At 41.1% G+C, this 9,074-nt stretch overlaps 1 long non-coding RNA gene across 1 annotated transcript in view; it reads left to right on the forward strand.

Annotated features, from left to right (window-relative positions):
- LOC123478619 (uncharacterized) overlaps window positions 1-9,074 on the forward strand; it is a 76,990-nt gene that overhangs the window by 13,867 nt on the left and 54,049 nt on the right. The gene's annotated exons all lie outside the window — the stretch shown is intronic.

Consider the following 9,074-nt stretch of genomic DNA (forward strand, 5'->3'; position numbering starts at 1 on the left):
CCAAGCCTATGGTTGGGTCGCCAGAACTTAAGGCCTGCCAGCAGCCATTTCTGCATATGTGGCCATGGAGGTAACAGAGGAAGCTGGGGGCTGTGGCCCACACCCCAAGGCCCACAGGATAATGCTGTGAAGCTACTAAGAAGAGGGGTTGGCTACTGGGGCCACAGACTGCTTGGAGCTTTCCAGGGCTGTCAGTTCTCTGTTGGGTTGGAAATACATTCAGGGCAAAGGGCTTGGGCTTTTTCCCCCTTGTGGTATTTGGCTACATTGAGCTCAAATCCTTGCTCAGCCCTGGCAGGGCTGAGGACTGTATAAGTGAAAAATAGTGGAATGAAACCCCAGAACACGTTATGACCTTCAAGAAGGTTTGGTTTGGACTGTGTTCTAGAAATGGTCTGAGTTTTTTGGTTGCAGACTTTTTTTTCCAGAACATATTTTGAACCTCTTCAGAGAGCCGTTCATGGCCTCTGAGAGGCATCTGAGGCTGTGGGGGGGCCTCCCTTTGCCCCCCCTTATAACCCCACCCCCACACAGTAATATTGGACATAAAATAAGGATAATGTTAGAAGTTATCATTAAATGAATGTCACGTACCAGGAACTGACTGAACTAAAGAGCTTTACAACCATTATTACACATAATTTTTTAAGACTCCAGTAAGAAAAGTACTGCTACGCTCATTATACTATGATGAAATTAAGGCCTAGAGTCTTTGAAGTCTTGTCCATGTTCTCCAGATAATAGCAGTGTGGGATTCGAATGTCAGGATATTTCACTTCAGGGTACAGTCTCTGAACACTGCATTGCACTCCCTTTCTCCTTCTGTTTCTTTCTTTCTCCCTTCCCTGTCTCTTCCTGGTGGCCTTCTCCTCTCCTGCTCCCTTCATCTGTCCTTTCCTCTCCCTCCTCTCCTCTCCTCTCCTCTCAACCCTGCCCGCTGCCACGCATTCACCAGGGCAATGCAGCCAATCCTCTTGGAGTGCCTGCTGTAGCTAAATTACTACGCAGTGCTCCTTAGGAGATGAGGAAGACACCTCAAGGTCAACTGAGGAGACGTTGAAAAGTTGAGAAAGTAAAATTAGAGCTGGGTCAGTGAGCTTATTCTTCATGGGGTGGGTCCTTAAACCCAGTCTTGTTTAAGAATACACACTCTCTCCTTTGATTTCCAAATATGTTGCTCGATGACATCTGATTCTTTGACCCTAATTAATTGAGAAAACAAGGATATCTGTGAGGATACCTGTTGTGAAATGACTGTTGTTTGTGGCTTCCTGTTTGTGACTGCCACTGTCTGTTTAATTTAGGAAAATTGGAACTGAAATTGGTTTCATTCAGGGATGATGATATGACCTAACCAGCACAATCAGAAATCCCCACTGGATTTTTATCAGAATTATTAAAAAAGGTGTTTTTCTCTTGGGGACAGACACTGTAAGGACACAGTAGGTGTAGGGTTGACAGCAACCATTTTGCCACCCAATGAGGAATGCCCCTCTGAAAATGAAGCTGGAAAGAGGTGAGAACTGAGAGGGAGAAAGAGAAGACTCCTTAAGAAAAGCATTGAGGTCCTGGATCTAGCCACACCTGAAGCCATTATTTTAGATATATCAGGCAATAAATTCCCTATTTTGCTTAAGCTGGTTTGAATTGGGTTTCAGTTACTTGCGAACAAATTATTCCAAGCAAGAGCAGGCAGAAGGAGATACACCGAATTGGTCCTAGAAGATGCCTGACCAAAATACGACAGGAGAAAGAGTCTGGGCAGGGACTCCCTTGTCTCGCTCACTGATTTATACCCAGCACAGAACAATACATAACACATAACAAGCAATCAATAAATATCCATTAAATGAATGAAAGGTAGAATTCAGGTTGAATCAGTAACCTTGCATATTAGATTTCGCTATCTTAAGCTTAGAATGTTTTAGTGGCATGTTTAGCCACTGTTCCATACTTTCATATATTTCTTTTTCTTCTTGGTTCTAAGTAAAGTTCCTTTAAAAAAATTAAAATTTTACTCTTGTAACAAAGAGACAAAGAAGTGAAGGCATATCCAGTCCTGGGCTACGAAGACGAACAGAATGCCCTTGGAGGTTGGCTATGCTCAGTGAGGTAAGGAAAGTGTTCACACAGGCCCTTGATGGGAAGACACCAGAAGAAAGGGCCTGAGACCAGGGGAGAAGCTCTTTGCCTCTCTTACATGCCCTTTTTTGTCTCCCCAGTGGAGGGTTTTGTATTATTTGCAGTGACTGTCAGTTACTTATACACACTTCTCTTCCTTTCTCCTTTTTCTTATTTTCTGCTCCTCTCTTTTTTATGTTGCCCCTATTCTTATCTAGTGGTCTGTCCCCTCTCTCTGATCTTTCTTTTTCTTTCTTTCATTTTGCCCAACCATTGTTCCTCAGTATTGTTATCAAAGCTGAGACCTTGCTGGTCCCCCTGGCCACCCCTCCCAAATCTCTACGTCCTCCGTCTGTCCACCTGCCCACCATTAGCCGAACTATAGCATATGTTATGGAAAAACACGGGTGCAGAGGCACATGCCATAGGCTAAAAGGGCAGAGCCCCTGGAGAGAGTACCAGCATTTGCTGAATTGCTAACGCCAGTTGGCTCAGAGCCAAAGGACTTGAGCGTGACCAGAACATTCTGCACTGTTTACCACCAGCTGCCTCAGTATAGGGCACCACTGTCTATCCAGTAAGTGATTACTTTGGGTGCTGTGTGGGGGGAACACAAAAGACACAGTGGATCTCACAGTTCAGAGAAGGGCTGAGATAGAGGACAGAGTGGAATCCTTGGAGTTCCAGATCCATATCCCAATTCTCATCTACAGGAGACTGTATTTGGCCAAGTTACTTAACCTTTTTAAGTCTTAGATTTTTTAAAATATATTTTATTGATTATGCTACTACAGTTGTCCCAATTTTTACACCTTGCCTCCCTCCACCAATCCCTCCCTTAGTTCATGTCCGTGGGTCATACATATAAGTTCTTTGGCCACTTCATTTCCTATACTGTTCTTAAAATTCCTCTGTCTATTCTGTACCTACCAATTTGCACTTCTTAATTCCTGCACCTTTTCCACTATTGTCCCCCTCCCCCCTTCCAAATGATAACCCTCCAAATGATATCTGTATTTATGATTCTGTTTGTGTTATGCTTGCTTGCTTGCTTAGTTTGTCTTTTAGATTCAATTGTTGATAGTTGTGAATTTATTGCCATTTTAATGCTCATAGTGTTGATCTTTTTCTTAAGTAAGTTCCTATAACATCTCATATAACAATGGCTTGGTGATGATGAACTCCTTTAGCTTTATCTTGTCTGGAAAGCACTTTATCTGCCCTTTGATTCTCAATGATAGCTTTGCTGGTTGGAGTAATCTAGGTTGTAGGTCCTTGCTTTTTATCACTTTGAATACTTCTTGCCAGTCCTTTCTAGCCTGCAAAGTTTCTTTTGAGAAATCAGCTGACAGTCTTATGGGAACTCCTTTGTAGATAACTCTCTGCTTTTCTCTTGATGCTTTTAAGATCTTCTCTTTATCTTTAAACTTTGACATTTTCATTGTGATGTGTCTTTGTGTGGTCTTCTTTGTGTCATCTTGTTTGGGAATCTCTGTGCTTCCTGGACTTGTATGTCTATTTCCTTCACCAAATTAGGGAAGTTTTCTTTCATTATTTTTTCAAATAAGATTACCTAAGGCTCCACCCCATCCAAGTTATGGGTGCACTTTTCTACAATAGGCCACACTGCTAAGACAGGGAATCAAAGCAGAACAAAAATCCAGAAAAAGAACTAAACAAAATGGAGATAAGAAATCTCTCAGATGCAGAGTTCAAAACACTGGTTATTAGGATGCTCAAAGAACTCATTGGGTACTTCAACAGCATAAAAAATACCCAGGCACAAATGAAGGTTACACTAAGTGAAATAAAGAAAAATTGATAGGGAACCAACCGTGGAGGGGATGGGGCTGAGAATCAAATCAATGATTTGGAACGTAAGGAAGAAAAAGACATCCAATCAGAACAGCAAGAGGAAAGAAGTATCCAAAAAAGAAATAAATGAGGACAGGGTAAGAAGCCTCTGGGACACCATCAAACATACCAACTTTTGAATATAAGGGTGTTAGAAAGAGAAGAGAAAGAGTAAGAAATTGAGCCTTATATTCTTTTTTTTTTAATGTAGATAATTGTGGTATTTACCTACCAATGTTTTTGTGAGGATTAGAAGATTCAATATACTTAAAGTACCTATTTAATGACTAATCATTGAAAGTTCTTGGGCTTTTCTATAGCTGTAGAGACAAAGCATGACTCAACAACCCTTGTCTTCAAGAAGAAATTGGCTGCAACCCCAATTCTTACCACCAGGGGACTTGTGATACTTTCTTATCCTTATAGCAGGGGATCACAAACTCAAAAGCCTAATGGGGCCAGATAGATAATGTAAATGAGGGAAAATGGTTAGGTTCACTTCGTTATATAAGTGATAGAGAGTGGTGGGGACTGGGGCAACTGGAGTGTGTGTGCCCCATATAACTGCGCAGCTTTATCCAACTTTTGTCAGTTGTTTCCCCATGGTATTCTGGACCCAGAGTTGTCACGTTGCTATTCTTTTTGAAGAAAAGCTGAAACTCTATGTTTTTAAAAGTGAGATCTGCTGAATTTACAATGTTGTCAAATTCATACAGATTAAAAACAACAATGACAATAGGAAGAAAATATTGTGATGGATCAAACACACACCTCAAAGACGTTCTGCCTCTTGGTTGTCTGGCTGGGAACTATGGCTAGTCTTTTGGCACCCTCTTTGCTTGGGCTTCTGCAAAAACGAAGCTGCTCTCTCACTGGCTTTCACAAGAAATCCAGTAATCTCACTAAGCATTTAGGGTGACAAGAGATTTAGCAGGGAAGTTGAGGATCATGGAAAAATTACATCACACCATGTGTTTCTCTTGCCCTTCTCACACCTACACTTCCCCTCACTTTCCCTTCCATTTTCTCCACCACCATCTTAGGAGCAACTATATACATTCTCTTTGTCTTGCACAAATTTCTGAAGCCCCCTTTTTGACGCTTTGCCATCAGCTCATATGTATGCCCCTTATGGCCTAACCTATCCAGGGATGGTTGCTCAGACATTCCCCTATCAGCAGTGGTCCTTCCTCTGAAAGAATCTTTGACCAGCTAGCTATTCACCAAGGAAAGAAAAATACTTGACCTCATTACAAATGAATGTACCAATTAGCAAAGGATGCATGGTTTAACGAAGGACGGAAGGATGTGGTCCATGTGTTGAATGCCAGACATTATGGAAGAGAGAGGTGCCTGAGCCACAGGCTTCTGTCTCAAACACTTGATGTCCTGCAGCCTTCCACAGTGGCCCGCAGAACACTGGTGAGACAAACTATAGTGGCTGGTTTGCCAGTCCCTGTGTGTAGTGAGGCTGTCTGTAAGTTTTGTAGAGATAAGAATGGTGGACTTGGGGAGCAAAAATAAAAGTTTAACATAAGAAACGGCAGGCTGCAGTGGTTATGAGCATAAACTTGGAATCCCAAGACGGCCATTTACAGGTTGACTGAAGTTATATATTTTCTTTAAGCCTCAGTTTCCTTACCTAGAAATAGAAGAACCTAATAGTGTTTCCTAGTGAAACTGGAAAAGACACCGGTGTTCGGGCTGCCTGTCACTACCAAACCTAATAAGCAATGACAGCAATTGAATATTTATGGGCGCTTGATTCAGATGGCCGGCAATCTGAGAAGATGGTGGGTTCATACCCGAACAGACCATCTTGTCTTTTCTTTCCAGGCCAAGGTTTTTATAGCAGGGAATAAACAAGGTGCAGTGAGGGGTTTTGAAATTCAGGGAGGTTTAGGTGAAAGAAACTGCAACATTCCTGTCCTGGGCAGCTAGCTGTTCGCAGGGGCAGGTGGTCGTCTGTCTCCGTCTGTCTCTCCCTGGAACACAAAGGCCGGATGCCCCCACTTGTCCCCAGGCGGTAATCTTTAGCAGTGCCTCAGGAGGTCAGCTGTTTTTCTGGGAGCCAGAATGGGCCTTATCTATCTGTAGTTTCTGAAACAAAAGCTTTAACATACACGTTACTTGCTAGGCTTATAACTTTTTACCTTAAACTAAAATTTTCCAACTCTTAAGTCCCCTATCACTAGGGTGGTTAAAAGGATTTCATGGAAAACCATGTGTGAGGCACCTGTACTTTGTAGACAATGGTGAATACAAGTTTTCTTCCTTCTTAACTCCTAATTCTTCTTCAAGGTTCAGCGAGGGCATCACCTCCTCAGGACACTTCCCTTGCACTTCCTGTCATTCCTTCCACATTGGGTTAGGTACCCCACTCTTCTCTGCTTCCTAGACTTCCTGGCCTACCATTTGCTTCACCCTTATTACATAGTATTAAACACTCTGTTCTTATTTCTAGATCTCCTTGAACACTAGGACCATCTGAATTTCCCTTTGGCTCTCCAGCTCCTTAGCATGGTGCCACAGGAATAACACAAGCTCAATGTTAAACTCGGGGCTCTAAAATGAGGAGAAAATTGTCTTAGGTAACCACATAAACATAATTTAGAAAAGCCTTATAAAATATTCTATTTTTGAAAAGGTTGTATATGTGTATATTACTTAAAAATATATATATATATAATTTATGTAATAAAATTTTATTACTCAACCTCAGTGCTTGCTCAAGCTCTAGTATTTTTGGAGATGTTAACAAAAGCAAAGCATGGAGTTTCAACTGGTGTCAACCCGAAAGTTGGGACAAAATCTCAGACAGAGAGGATTGAGTGGGAACGAGAATGCCTTTCCCTTGCGGAAAACATCTTTGAGGGATGGTAATTAAATGCCCAGTGTACTTGAAAGTGTCTCTTCCAATCTGAAAATAAACTGAGCTTCCTGAACTGCTTTTGGAAAACCAAGGTTTGGAGGATTTCTCTGACTTTTGCGACCCCTGCATCAGCATTTGGAAGAGAAACAGGGAACAATTAACAATGCAAAGAAACTGACTGTATTAGCAAATCAGTAGATTTGGGGGAGAGGGAGACAGAAAGGCTGATGATCCTGACTCTTTAATTGTATGAAGCGTAAAGAATTATGGAATTACCTAGAACATAAGCTTTTTATCTTTTTTTCATTTGATCTCTAGCCAAGTAACTACTGTAGAATAATTTAATATTCTCTGAGTCGTCAATAATAAGGCTCGCAATGTGATAGTTAAATGCACTTGAAATTTTGATGAGATCATTAATAATACCTCTTGCCAGTGCCTTAACTATAGTTAATAACTTCCTTGTGACTTTCGTCAAATAGATTTTCCTGAGGGATATTAATTTCCAAAGGTTTGTGGATGTCCTTCAATTGTTAGCCAGTGACAGAAATAACTTTTCTGCTGTGGCATGTTTTGAGGTTTTGCCCTTATTTCTAAGAAAAAGGCGATAATTGTGTAAACCAATTGGCATCAAGCTTTAACCTAAAACCTGAAGTAATATTTTCTGAAAAGAATAGTTTTGTGTAATTTTCACGATAACAGCATGCCAACACCAACTATTCTAAAATGGCAGCCTGTTATTTTATGAGTTATATAAGTCTAATAGAGGAGAAAAAACCCTCTTACTGCCTTGCTTTGGGAACAGTTTCTTAGAATTTTCCTGACTAATATGGGATCACGTCAGAATGCTCGTTTCTCATCTTCTGCAGCTCACGCCATGCAACCAATCCAAACCCACTCCCTTCCCAGAGCCAACCCAAGAGTCTTCAAAGTGAACTGGATTTGTAGCCAGTGTGTGGTGGGGAGGAAAATCCTAGGAGAGGGTCAGCAGAGGATTCCAGCACTGTTGAGCACTGAGGCACCCTTCAAAGTTGGAACAAGGCATTTGAGGGCAAAAAAGACAGAATGGTGTTATATATTGAATAGTATGTATTTAGAATTTGTCACTCCCCAGAAGAAGTTAGATTCCCAATGCCAAGTCCATACATGTTACTTGAATGAATGAATGAATGAAATAGGACCAAACAGGGTTTGAATAAACTTACAAATGATTGATATGTAACTGATTAAGAAGAGAGATTCAATTTCTTTTAGGTTATACATTCTCCACTTCTTTCTCTTCTCCTAATTTTGTGAACTCCTGGAGCAACCCATACCCCTGTAACCAGGAGAATCTCTTCCACTGTTATGTTTTAAGACACAAACATATGTTTTTTGAAATGAATGAGGAAAGAGATTTGTTTTCTAATAACTTCCTAAGTAGGGTTACTGAATTGAATAAAGACACAAGCAAACACCGCCCCCCCCCCAACTTAGGATGCCCGGTTACATTTAAATTTAGAAAAACCATGCTTGTTCAATCGATTGATTTAGTATAAGTATGTCCCATGCAGTATTTGGGATATACACTCAAATAAAATTCATTATTTATCTGAGATTAAAATTTACCTCATGACTTACATTTTATCTGGCAAACCAAGTCTTAAGTTGTACTTTTAGACCCAGTTACACTTCATTTGCATATTAAACATGTAGGAGTATTTCTCCTTACCACAGGAAATGTCCTCACTCCCACTTTTTCTAAAGCAAAAATGCTCTTTTGTCTTTCATTTGGTTACATGAAACATGAATCCATAAAGTAGCTATTTTCTTCTTAATTCTACAGTTAGAAAATGACACCACAATTATGATGACACCTGACACCCGGCAGCACAACTGGGTCTTAGGGAGTTAGAGGGGTTGGGCTCGGTGGGCAACCAGGGGGCACACAGGGGCTCCAGCTGAGAGGGGCTCCAGCTGAGAGGGGCGCCACTGCTCAGCTCTAGTGTTGCCATTTGGAAACACAGGTTCAGTATGTTGAGACCCCATTTTTGCTTTAAAAACAAATACCACCTATCCTGATTTAATGTGAAAACTCCAGAATTTTAATCATTGATAAGTAAGTCAACTGTTAATAGGAACAAATGAACACAAACCAACACCTGCCCCCACTCCCCCAACACACACACTATATTGGGGGATCTCCGCACTTCAGTTTTTTGTCCACTTTTCTGTACCCGGCTGCTGC

The sequence above is a fragment of the Desmodus rotundus genome, chromosome 3 (genome assembly GCF_022682495.2).
Source record: "Desmodus rotundus isolate HL8 chromosome 3, HLdesRot8A.1, whole genome shotgun sequence".
NCBI lineage: Eukaryota > Metazoa > Chordata > Mammalia > Chiroptera > Phyllostomidae > Desmodus > Desmodus rotundus.